Source organism: Suncus etruscus, chromosome X, assembly GCF_024139225.1.
Source record: "Suncus etruscus isolate mSunEtr1 chromosome X, mSunEtr1.pri.cur, whole genome shotgun sequence".
Lineage (NCBI taxonomy): Eukaryota > Metazoa > Chordata > Mammalia > Eulipotyphla > Soricidae > Suncus > Suncus etruscus.
In genome coordinates this window covers 12147721-12161590 of record NC_064868.1, presented here as the reverse complement: position 1 = coordinate 12161590, position 13870 = coordinate 12147721, and the positions used below count along the sequence as shown (strand labels likewise).

At 35.9% G+C, this 13870-nt stretch overlaps 1 protein-coding gene and 1 non-coding gene across 2 annotated transcripts in view; one reads left to right on the top strand and one right to left on the bottom strand.

The window, feature by feature from the left end:
* Positions 1-13870, top strand: part of GLRA2 (glycine receptor alpha 2) — a 206228-nt gene that overhangs the window by 24654 nt on the left and 167704 nt on the right. The gene's annotated exons all lie outside the window — the stretch shown is intronic.
* On the bottom strand, positions 9437-9539 carry LOC125999607 (U6 spliceosomal RNA). Its single transcript, XR_007492127.1, has one exon. It is a non-coding gene; the product is annotated as a U6 spliceosomal RNA (small nuclear RNA).

Here is a 13870-nt window from a genome sequence, read left to right as displayed (position 1 = left end):
AAACAAGTAAGTCCCCATTTGTAGAAGCCACAGAGGCAAAAGGGAGGGAAATGAGGGCTTAGGGACTGTTCGTTTTCAGACATGTATGGCGCTTTATGATCTCTTTTGAGAATGGAATAGATTTAGGTCTCTAAACTTACAAAGCCTGTCTGTGAATCTAACACCTCCAAAGGGCAAGCATTTCTTTTTTCTAAAACTTCACACTGGGATTTTCAAAACCAAGGTAAAATCATGACTTTTATAGATAGATAGAAAATGAATGTGTGTTAAAGATTTTATTTAACTCAGTGGGGAGCCAGGCAGATAGTATATCAGTTCAAAGAAAATTCCCAAACCAGATACATTTTTAGATCAAGAATATTGAAATGAATGTGCAAATAAAGGCAAAACTAGCCTTTTTCTCATTGAAGAGGCAGGGAAAGCAAACAAAACTCCACAGCACAGGACAGAATCTGTGCTTAACTGAGAAGTGATATTTGCCATTGTTCTCAGTTTTACAGTTTACAGTGTAAGAGAGCTTCCATAGTATCAGTCTCAGAAAGCTTGAAAGTATATATTCTATACACTACATAATCCGGTGGAGCATAATTTTACCTCTAAACATGATTATTAGATTTGATAACAACATCCTTCACCAATAAGAAGATCATTTATCTCCTTGAGCCTATTTCAACTTTAAATACCTAATTTTCCCCTTAATCTTATGAGTATGGCTGAGCCTGGCAAAATGCAGAGCAGATATCTCATGGATTTGAGAAAAGTACACTGATATAGAGGAAAATTTCAAGGTTATGGAGGAAGATCCTTTCTTGCTAAGGGGTAGAAATGGTAAGAGAAAAGGAATCAGTAAGAATGGTAGGAGAAAAGTAATTCCCCCTTCATCTATACCAGGTGTCTCAAACTTGCGGCCCGTGGGTCGTTTGCAGCCCTCCGTACAACATTTTGTGGCCCTGCCCTAAATGAATCTGTTTTTGTTTTGTTTTGTTTTAGTTGTTTGGGTCACACCCCCCAATGTTCAAGGCTTACTACTGACTTTGCACTCAAGGATCACCCCGACTTTGCCTCCTGCGGTCCCCAGGTAAATTGAGTTTGAGACCCCCTGATACTCAATCCTCCTTAGGATCTTGAGAGTGACATGACCATATTTTTTCATATATGAGGAAACTGGAGTCCAGAGGAATTAAATAGACAGCAGAAAATTAATATACCTGTGAGAGCCCCTTAAATACTGCAGGATTGAAATCCAGTTCTCTAGCTATGAATGAATGACCCTCACCCGTCCACTACTCATTATTATGTTGCACTGGTAAGACAGAGGGAGACAGACAAGAAGCTTTCCCAAATCCACCACCAAGAGTAGTAGATTTGAAGGGTTACGTTCCAATGCTGCTTACTGCTGACTATCAATTTTGATTGTTACTGTTCACAATTCTGAAAATTCTGTTGGACACCATTGCTTGAAAAAAAAAAAGACACCAAACAATTCACTTTTAGTTTCCCAGGCTGAGATGAAACCATTAATGATTACATTTGAATAAACTACCCTTTGAACCTGAAAGGAACAGAGCCAGTGCTGAAAATATTTCTAAAATGAAATGGAAATGCAAGTTTCTTAGAATGCCATTGGCATTTGTTCCTTAAACAAAATAGCTTAATATTAGAAATCAACTGTATTTACTGAGCCCAAAGTTGTTGCTACTTCGGGAACAATCCAGAGACAGATGGTAGTAGTCTGTGGTGTTGTTAAAGGGTATTTTTTTAATATTTGTTTTATTTACCGAAGGCAGATTTCTGGAGTGCTTAATGATTTCTTTCCTAAAATGGGGTAATAGGTCAGGCAAATTTGGGAATCTCAGCTTATTAGCAGCCTTCTTCGTAGTTAGTACTAGACTTAGTTGTCCTGGGGAACATTATAGTGAATTGGGTCTGACCCATAATGTCTAGACTCACAGGTGTCCTCAAACTTTTTAAACAGGGGGCCAGTTCACTGTCCCTCAGACCATTGGAGGGTCTGACTATAGTCAAAACAAAACTTATGAACGAATTCTTATGCACACTGCATATATCTTATTTTGCAGTGAAGAAACAAAACTGATACAAATACAATATGTGGCCCGCGGGCCATAGTTTGAGGACCACTGGGAGAAAACTAGAAAGATTTGACATAATGAGGATTTAAGTGTAATATAAATGTTGTGAGGCTATGGTGCCAAGAAAAATGATATTCAAGTGGAGAATCATAAAAAATTCTTTGGGTATCATTTGAACTCGACTTGGAATGATGGAAAGATCTGAACATAAAAATATAAACATGTGGGCCCGAAGAGATAGCACAGCGGCGTTTGCCTTGCAAGCAGCCAATCCAGGACCAAAGGTGGTTGGTTCGAATCCCGGTGTCCCATATGGTCCCCCGTGCCTGCCAGGAGCTATTTCTGAGCAGAGAGCCAGGAGTAACCCCTGAGCACTGCCGGGTGTGGTCCCAAAACCAAAAAAAAAAAATATATATATATATATATATATATATATATATATATATATATATATAAACATGTTTGAGCATGGACTGTATTAATTTAATTATAATGACCCCAAATATAGCATAGTCTCTTCTTTAAAAATTATTAATGGAAAAATCTATTTTTCATTTGTTGAGATCTAACAAGTTGATGAACTTGTTATTCATTTGCAAAGTAGTAGAGGATTCAATTAACGTGAGAGAAAATCATATTTAATTCTATTTTTGTCACTTCCTAAAATGAAAGGAAATATAATTTGGGTTAATGAGAAATTCTCAAATCTCTTTCTTTCAAAACTAATTCCAATGGCATTTAAAATTCTCTTCTTCTGAGGCTAAATGGGTGTTTATTTATTACCTACCACAATCCCAAGATAGCAAGAATCTCATGTTTCCCAGTAATTCGCCATCTGATGACAATTTATCATAGCAGAAATAGAAATATATGTAGATTACCCTTACAAATTACTCCCAACATGAAGGTTCCATTTAGTCTCTGAAATCTTTAAAACAGGAAATAAACCTTGTCATCACAAGCAAAGTGCTTTAAATTTCCCAGAACACAACCTCCTCCAACATCACTTTCAGGTCACTAAGATCTGAAAATGAACAAAGAAGCAGCAGTCATTTTAGAAAGAGGCTTCAAAAACATACCCTCTCTGTGATATTTGGTTGGCTACCACTTTTTGTTTCATCTGACATTTTTTGCAGAATGAATCAAGGGCCTTTTAAAAAATTGCATCTGACTTGTCCTTAATGCTTGATTTTCTCATTTTTAGTTCCACAATTCACTATATAATTGCAAATAATTATTAGAAGGTCAAGTATATACCAGGAACATAATTACAACTCAATAAATGTTTGTTAATTTAATTAGTCATTGAAGATTTATAAGATGGAAATGCACAGAAGTCAGAAAATGCCTGCAAAGATGTGTCAAATTTAATTTCCTGGTGAACTAACCCAAGGAGTGCAAGTTCCATAAAGTAGCCATGTTTTAACATAAATTATTATTTAACATAAATTATTAACATAAATTATTCTTAAGGGCTTTTTTTTGTTTGTTTTTGGGTCACACATGGTGGTGCTTAGGAGTTACTCCTAGCTCTGTGTTCAGAAATCACTCTTGGCCTGCTCTGGGTACCATATGGGATGCCGATATTTGAACCACCATCTTTCCTTGGTCAGCTGCATGCAAGGCAAATGCTGGGCTTTCTGTCCAGCCTCATTCTTAAGTATTTTAAAATCCATTTGTTGTTGACATAAATGACAGGTTAAGTTTCTTCTATAGAACCCAGAAATATTTACATATGGCATTGACATTGGGTTAGCAGAAGAATAGAGAACCCATTTTATTATTAAATAAAATGTAATACTTCTGAATAAATTTTGCACTCATCCAGCCATTCTAATCTACATTTTATAGTTGAATAGTTTATAATAATATAATAGAAATAATATATAATATATATTTTATATATAATATATATTTATATATAAATAATATATAATCATAGAAATGATTTTGTCCTTGAGGAGATATTTTGGGTGCCATAACATGGGCCATGGGAAATGGGATGCTATTGTTATCTGTTCAGACCAAGGATGCTCTTCAACATTTTGTAATACATAGAGCAAACTTTCCACAAGCAAGAATGCTCTGGTTTAAAATGCCAGTAATCTGAAAGTTAAGAAACCTTTTTGTTTGATTTTGGAGCCACACTCAGTGGTGCTCAGGGTTACTCCTGGCTCTGTGCTCAAGAATGACTCCTAGTGGTGCTCTGGGGACCATATGGGATGCTGGGGATAAAACCTGGGTCAGCTGCATGCAAGGCAAATGCCCTCCCCTCTGTGTTATTTTTCTGGCCCCAAGAAACATAATTTAATTAATAAGTAAGCAGTAATAATACCAAATCCAGGTTATGCATGTTTTCAGATATACCATTACCCAAATAAGAATAATGTTTATGCATAATTCATGAAAGCAAGAGTTTGAATAGATTCTTCTTAAAAGTTAACTCTTAAAAGGTAGAGGAAGGAAGTGGGGTTTATGAGCAGAGGCGAAAGGAAACTAGAAATAAAACTGAGATCCGTTTTATTTTAGTAAAGATTTACACAGAAATTGGGGGAAAGGATCTAAGTTGAAGTCTCCAAATATTAATTGACTTGATATTGAAATGCTTTTGATGATATATTTTGGGTATTCAATTAATTTGTAATAATTGCACAACTATTATTATACACTGTTTTGTAATGGAACTGACATGATCTATCCATACCATTCTGCAGCTTAATTAACAGATTCAGAGAGTTTCTACAGACCTTTTAAAATTCACAGGTGGTGGTAAGGTAATATAGCAGTCTATTGTAAGAACAAGACTGGTAGTCATCATACTTCAAATACATCTTTTAGTAATGTGACTCAGAGTCCAGGTTTTCTTAGACACTGCTAGTATATATTTGGTGTTTGCATCTACTTCTCTCAAAAGTTTCATCAGTGGCAGGTAAGGCACTTGCTTTGCACACAGTCAATCCAGGTTCAATTTCCAGCATTCCATATGGTCCCCCAAGCCTGCCAAAAATGTTTCTTCAGTACAGAACCAGGAGTAAATCCTGAGCACCACTGGATGTAGCCTCAAGCCTCAAAACAAAAAAAATATCATGCTACACAAGATAAGGATCCTTATTTTATACATTCTCTTTAAATCTGGAGAAATCTTCAGTATACACAGATGAAATATACCAGTATTCTAAAAAGCCCCCTGACATTCCCTAGAGCTGTTTATTCAATTATGCTTGTATGAAAGCAGTTGACAATTGGTAGCCCTTAACTGGAAGGAAATCTAGAAGCTTCCATTTTATTCTCTATACTTAATCCACCATATACAAACTAATTGCTTTGTCTGGAAATTTCATCATTTTATTAACATAATTGGTCCAAAGTAAATGATTTATTGGACTACCATTTCTCCCAATGTTGTAAGAATCAATGTGTTCAACTATATAATTCTCATGATATCTTATATTTTGTCTTATACTTTGGTACCTTATACTTTGACTTATACAATAGTCCTGGATATCAGCCATTGCATGAATATAAAGGGCAGATAAAAGATCATCACCTCATGTCCCGGGGAGAACAATCAATGGCATATAACTCATTATGGGAAATTTTCTAAGCTAAAACCATTTGAGAAGCTTATTGTCTGGTCATTTCTAATGGCAAGAATGCCCTTTTTAGAAAAATAGCTTTTTTATTCATTAAGAGTAGATGCCTAAAATCATTTATCACAAAGATAGTAAGTAGACAAACATGAAAAGCCTTCATCTCCCCCTGCAATACAGCTGGCATCCTAGACTCTTTCAGAGCACCAAAGCAACATGCAAGATGAAAAATACATAGGAAGGACAATGGTTCCCTATGTCCAAATTGCAAAGCATGGACCTTTAATAGCACATTTCACATTCTCTGTGTGCTATCACCCTTTATCTCTGGGGCTAATGGCAAGAATCTTTCTGCTAGACAAATATATTATTCCACAGGAAATTTCATTTCTGTATAAATCAAGAGCATATACTTATTATTCTGCTCCCATCCAAAAGAATCCATTCCCACACTAAAGCAATTGTGGTACTTGAGAACATATTAAATTATTTACAAGGAATAAAATGCAAAATGAAAATACCAGCCTTGTCTGTTTATGACAAGAGAAAAAATATAACATTTCATCTTGGGATTCAGAGAGTACACTCTCTGCTCTTGGGTCTTGAACCTTAAAATTATTTTGAAAAGTAACATAACTGAGGCCCAACTAAAAATATAGTGACTTGCTGTTTGGATATCATACAAGTTTCCCTATACGTTCTTAATTCTTGTTTTTAAATCTTGATTATAGTCCTCATTAAAATATTTTTCAGAGTTATTGAGATCTCATTGAAGTTATACACATTTGAGGTTGACATGTTTCTTTACTTAAATATTACAAAAGAATGGCTATCATAGCACTAGCTAACAACCCCATCACGTCGTATTCATCACACTTGTTTCTGTGACAAGAACATTGAGGAGTTCCTCACTTAGCAACTTTCAAGTACATTGTGCTTTAGTAACTCTACTCTCCAAGCTGTGTATCAGATTCTCAGAAATCACTCACAATCTAACTGGATATCTGCAACCTTTAACCAATCTCTTCCCAATTTCCCAGCTCTTCCTTGTTCCTAGAAACTGCCTTTCTATTCTCTTTATATGAGTCTGACATTTTTGGATTTCCACAAACAGTTGATATCTAATAGTATTTGTGATCTACACACACAGGAGCTCACAAGCAGTGATCAGGTACCTGGGTTCCACTCCCTGGGAATATTTGGCCCATCTGTCTAGATTTAATGGTTCAGTGCTCAGGACTGACAATGCCATGATACTTGGGCTCAGTGGTGCTAGGACCAAATAGCAACAAAAACTCGTGCTCAGATAGCCATGGAGCACTAGGAGTCAAACTCAGTGTTTGGTGCATTACAGCAGCTGCCCTTTGAGCTGCCTCTCTTTTCACTGTGATATTTACTTTACAACTGATTCCATCATGAATTTTAAAAAAATTATATAGCTAATTCATATTTGGTCAATACAAACATATTTAGGTGTATCTATTAGGAATAATAAATAGATAGAAGCTTTGTGATGAGGGTATAGTAGAAGCTAGAGTATTGGTTCCAGGTTTAAAGAGGCAAGATACAAATACTCTCCTCATTTATTCATTTTTATAAGCAATGCCTGAGTTATATTAAACATAGTGATGGAGTTAAATATACTATGGGTATGACCTCGTTTTATTTCCATCCTGCCTCTTAGTTCTTGTGACAACACACAGTATAATTTAAACTTGAAGTATTTTCCCTGAATCCGGTCCACTGAAGCTGACCACAAACCATCTGCCCACAGGACCAGTGCTTGAAACCTCTTGTATTAAGTAATGATACCCTTTGTATTGATTGAAAGAAAATGCCTGCAAACCAGCAATGGGTCTGCAGACCAGTGGTTGAAAACCACTGATTCAGGGCACTGTGATTTCAAGAAAACTCATATAGTAATCCGGAGACAGACTGATGATAACTTAAGGACATCAGTCAAGGGCCATGAACATTTTTGGTGATACCATGCTATGTACATCAAAATCATAAGAACTAACGTGATTGTAAGCATGTGACAAACTACATTAAATTTATTTAAATGAGTTTGCTAAGGAGGCAGGATGGAGAAAGGAGGGCTTTCTGATACAGATAGTAGGTTTGGAGTTGGAGCATTGAATGACCAACATAGTAAATCATGGTCCTAAACAAAATTAATCATAATCATCATTGATTATTCATTTAGGAATTAATATATTTATCAAGCATGATCACAAGCAGAATTTTTCTCTTGTATCCCTCAGTTGTATCTCCATATAGCAGGATCATTACAAGATTTTGTCTTAGATACTAAGCTAAGCTCATCTTTACTGATTATTTTCCTGCTCTTTCATTACTTCTCTTTCCCAGGGACCTACCCTGTAGCCTCCAAGAAAATCTTTCTCCTTCGAAGGAGCACAGCATTTTAAATCAGTTCTCTGATTGCCTTTAGTCTTAGTTACAGTTCTATAATTATCATCCAACATATTTATTTTCCAACAAGAATTTGTTAACTGAATTAATAACATGGATCAACATTTTTTAAAACGATACTTTCTTTGCCAAGAACGATACTTTCTTTGCCATTCAGAAATGAGCTCCTTGAAAAATACCTTTAGGAACAAATCTTGTGTAGTACCCTAAGTTTGGGAACCAGCAGTCACATTACATTCCCTCAGGAGCACTACGATTTACATGAATGCATTCAAATTTGGGAAGAAAGAGTCTGATATCAATAAGATAGCAAAGTTCTTATTTTCCCCCAAACACTCTAAAGCAAGTAGAAACTGTCTGGACTAATTTGGTCAGTATCTGGCAGAACAGTCACAACTTCATAGCACCAAGAGATGACAAAAGAAGGGGTAGGGGAGTTCTGTGGTACTCTGACTGGTTCTTACCCTACTTCTTTGTCATCGTGGTTTGGGAAAAAACCTATAGCACAGGAAGCCAGAGTCATAGCTGACTTTGTCATCCATTATAACCTGTCTGTGCGCAACCAGCCGAATTGAATCAAGCTATGAGGATTGGTCTAATAGGGCTTCCATAGCAGAGTCATACATGGATTGGGTGACATGAACACCAGAAATTGACTGTTGCTTATTTCAGGAAGTTCAAAATCCAGAAGTGAACAGGTGCATCATTCTCTGCTATGGCCTCTCACTATAGCTTCCACACAGCCACCTTCCCCTTTGTGTTCACATAGTCTCTTCTTTCAATAGTTTGTACAATTCCTGTTATTGCTTTCCTCCATTTACCTTAGAATAGGGTCTACTGTCAAGAGCCCATGAAAACATAGTTGCCTCAGTCAAGCTCTTCCATGAAGAGATTCTGTGAAGCCTAATGGGTAGCAGAGGGGAAAAGGTGGAATGAGCAGAGAGAGTTTTTGGAGATGGGATAGCAGTGGAAGTATGGTGATACTGGTGGTGATGATTATATACATGTAACCATGTGACGTTAAACCTGGGTATCAACTATTTGTTAGCAGCATGCAAGTACCAGCTGTACTATCTCTCAGGCCCAACAACTGAATTTTTGAATTCTCATGCTAAATCATGAGTAACAAAGATAAAATAGGTATATTGGACTTCATCAAAATGAAAAACTTGTTTGGTTGGGTGTTTTTTTTTTGTTTGTTTGTTTTGTTTTTGTGTGAAGGGGTTAAATACCCTGTGGTGCCTAGGGATGACTCCTGGTCCTGCATTCAAGAATCATTCCTGGTGGTATTCCGGGGACCATACAGGATGACAGGTATTGGACAAAAGTATTGAATGCTTTATGAATTTGCATGTCACCTTGCACAGGAGTCATGCTTATATTTTATGTATCATTCCAAGTGCTGCCGAATCAAACATAAAAATGAAATTTTAGAGCACTGAAGGAAATTGTCAAGAAAAAGTGGTAAAATTATCCTATAAAATATTAGGAGAGATTTACAAATGCTATGTCTGATAAGGGTTTAAAAATGATCATTTTGGGCGACTGGAGTGATAGCACAGTGGATATTTGCCTTGTATGTGACTAACCCAGATTTGATCCCCAGCATTCTCTTTAGTTCTCCAAGTCTGCCAGTAATGACTCATGAATGCAGAGCCAAGCGTAACCCCTGAGTACTGTTGGATGTGGCCAAAACCCCCAAAATGTTCATTTTCACTAGGGAAATGAAAAAAATCTAAATTGAAATGAGATGATTTTTCAAATATTGTACACATTTTAAGCACCTTTCATCAACAGGTGGGTATACATAAAGATATTAGGAGACAACCTTATAGAGTATATTAGCTATTTGCAGGAGTTAAATGAACAGATTAATAGAATAATTGCTGAGTTTTGACCAAGTTTCTGTTTGAAGTGATAGAAAACTTTTGAGAGTAGAAAACAATGATGGTTTCATATCTACATTAAAGAAACATACTTAACCTTAGTCAAGTAATTTCAACAGAATTTACCAGAGAAGTGTTTATTAATGGACTACTATTAACATTTTAAGGAATACTCATGAGAGACTAAAGCAAAGTACAGGTGATCTTAGTCATGTAAGGAAGAAGAAATGGTCTTCAGGGAAAATGTATCCCTTGTGAAAGTGAAGACTGACCCTGTAGAATGTATATGAAGCCCATTTTTACATTTCAAAATTCCCCTGTGACATTATGCCTCTTTCTGGTCTGCCAAAGAGTTTCAGTAAAACAAGGCACAAGAGTAAGAATAAAGTGAAAGTTAGAGAGCCAAAAGGGCAAACAAGGAAGGAATAATGAGGGAAGGGATAAGGAGATGACAGTAATATAAAAGGTTAGATGTGCATTTACATAAATATTTCTCTCAGTCAGATTTGCATCTAGTTGCTTTGGTATGTCACCACTTTTCCAATAAACCAATTAGATAAGTTTAACTAGTATTAAGTAATCCTGTCTCCAGTTCATAGAACACATACCCTGGTGATCATATACATATGATCACAATATGATCATATACATATGATCACAATATGATCATATACATATGATCACACATATGTGTGATATGACCATACACATATATACTGGTGATCATATCTAAAAATGTAATACCTGAGCAAAAACTGAGTTAAAAGACATATGAAAATAATTAAATTTTAGAAATGAATATGACAAGGAGGTCAGGTGTAGGGGTGGTAGAAAACCTTGAGACATGGGTGGAGGGACATCGATGAGGGAGTTGGAACACTATGTCTGAAACTGTTACCCAAAGTATTACAGTATCAAAACAAATTTGAAAATGAAATGAAAACATTCCAGAAAGATAGTAAGGACAGATATTACAGTTAGGGTGCTTGTTTTGCATGCGGTCAACCAAGTTCAATTCCCGGTATCATATAAGGTCCCTTGAGCACTACCTGGAGTGATCGCTGAGCACAGGGTGTAGAGTAAGCATTGAGAACCACCAGGTATGGCCCCCAAACTAAAAATGATTGTACTGGCACCCATTAGGATAACTCTTAAAAATGAAATAAATACAAAGGTTTTATCATTTAACCCAAATAACGCATTCCAAATCTCATATGTTTTCGTTTTTATGATTTGGGTAATTCTATTAGTATCAGATATATTAGCCCTGTAGTTAAGAAGTGTCCCCCAAATTGGATAATATTTGCTCTTCCAAACTCTGAAACCTTGGAAAATTAACCATATTTTGGTGTTTCCTTATCTGTAAAATGGGGCTTGGGGCCACAACAACAATACAATATGTTTGTATGCAGCAATCTAGATTAGATTCCTGGTTTCACATATGATCCTCTATGCCCACCAGGAGTAATTACTGAAGCAAGGAGTAAGGCATAAATATGACATAGGGTGTGGTCAAAACAAAAAATGTGAGAACTTAATAGCACGCAATTACTTTAAAATGAAATAATTCACTCACTGGCACACTGCCATATTTTAATATGTGTCAGTTCTTATTATAAGCACACTAATTCTGCATCTCAAAAAAAAACTGCTTTTGGTTTTTCTATAGCTTTATATCCAAATATAAGTGAACCTAAGACAATCTCACATGATTGAAGAGTTCAGATGTAAAGGATCAAAATATCCCAGCTATAAATATATAAATAAATCAGTGAAAAATATCATGGTTGGTTGGGCAAGAGGGAGAAAAGATCATGAATATAGCGCAATGAAGTGGTTGAAAGTTTAGGTTTTTGGAATTAAAATAATATAACAAGATTTTGAGTTTCATCTTTTCTAATTATTATAGCATTAATTCAAATTAACTAGCTCCCTACATCCCTAGTATCCTCATTAGAGAACATTTACCCAAGTGTCAAGAAGTTCATGGTATTGTTTGTGAATATTAATGTGATGCGTACACTGTGTCAATATGTGATAGCATAGACATATTTTTAATTCTATAATATACTCATATTGTTATTTACTGGTAAGTATAAAACTAAGGACATGATAATATGATTTTAATAGACACTTAGGGAGGCCAGATAAAGAGGAAACATGATTCAGTTATATTCAGTTATAAATATTCTTTCTGCTAAAATGCAATTTTTCTTTTCCCAATTTTCTTTCCCGTTGTTTCTTTTCTAACATACATAATAAAATCATGAAAGTTTTCCATTCTTTGTTTTTCATAATTCTTTAAATGACTCACTGTGCGATACAAAGTTGTTTATGATTAATTTCAGTCATACAATGTACAACATCTTTCACCAGTGCACATTTCCCACCACCAAAGTCCCCAGTTTCACAAATGTCACTTCCTACTGTATGCCCTCTCCCGTCAATAGATAATTTTCTTTCCTCTCTCTAGTTCTTTTTCTCCTTTTAGACACTGTGGTTTTCAATACTATTACTGAAGGGGTATAATGAATATTACTTTATCTTATTTCAGCACCTTGTTCTAATCCAGATAATAATTTCCAACTCTACATATCGTAGTAGTCCCTTCTCTGCCTTAACTGTACTCCCCTGCTACTTGTGGACTGGTTCTCCTGGCCCTCATCTCTATGGTATTTGGATATTATTACCATACTATCCTTTTTGAATATCCCACAAGTGAGTAGGATCATTCTATATCTATCCCTCTCCCCCTGACTAATTTTTCTCAGCATAATATTATCCATATCCATCCAGGTATAAGCAAATTTCATGATTTAATCTTTGCTAACATCTGTATAGTATTCCATTGTATTGATGTTCCATGGTTTCTTTATCAACTCTTCTGTTCTTGGGTACTCTCACCACAAATGAACAATAACAAACAATGCTTTCATAGATGAAGGGAGAAAGGATCTTTCACTCACTGCTGGTGGGAATGTTGACTGGTTCACCCTTTTTTAGAAAACAATATCTATATTCCTAAAAAAAGCTAGAGATTGAGCTTCCATTTGACCCAGTAGTACTACTCCTAGGAATAAACCCTAGGGGCATGAAAACACAATACAAAAAAGCCCTCGACACTATTGCAACACTATTCACAATAGCCAGAATCTACTAAACTATATAAAAGAAAATATTTTTATTTGTAGAGTAGTGGAAAATTATATAAATTCTGATAACATGCCTCTAAATTTAATTTATTTTTAATTAGCAGAAAATATATTTATCATTAAATAGAAAATTATTCCCAGAAAGAAACTCATCTCAGTTTTGTTTTGAGTAACTCAAAGAGAACACAAAATCAAGTAAAACACATTATCATGGAGGGGCCGGAGAGATAGCATAGAGGTAAGGCGTTTGCCTTTCATGCAGAAGGTCAGTGGTTCGAATCCTGGCATCCCGTATAGTTCCCTGAGCCTTCCAGGAGTGATTTCTGAGTCGAGAGCCAGGAGTAACCCCTGAGCCCTGCTGGGTGTGACCCAAACCCCACCCCCCAAAGAAAAACAATACCATGGAGAATAGTATTAGCAGATGCCGAGAGAAGGGGATGAAATTAATGGAAAATGTTGGAATATTTAAAAACTATATATGGAAAAGGTTTTAGTAATATGGTACTGTTTATGATTTAGTGTGTACAAAATATTTAAATAAACACAATAATTTTGACATTAAAAACCTAACAGTTAGCTTTGCTAACAAACACAGATTAAAACATCCCTTTACTGGGGCCAGAGCGGAGGTACAAACAGTAGGGTGTTGCCTTGCACATGCTAACCTAGGAGAGATCGTGGTTCTATCCCCTGGCCTCCCATATAGGCCCCCAAACCAT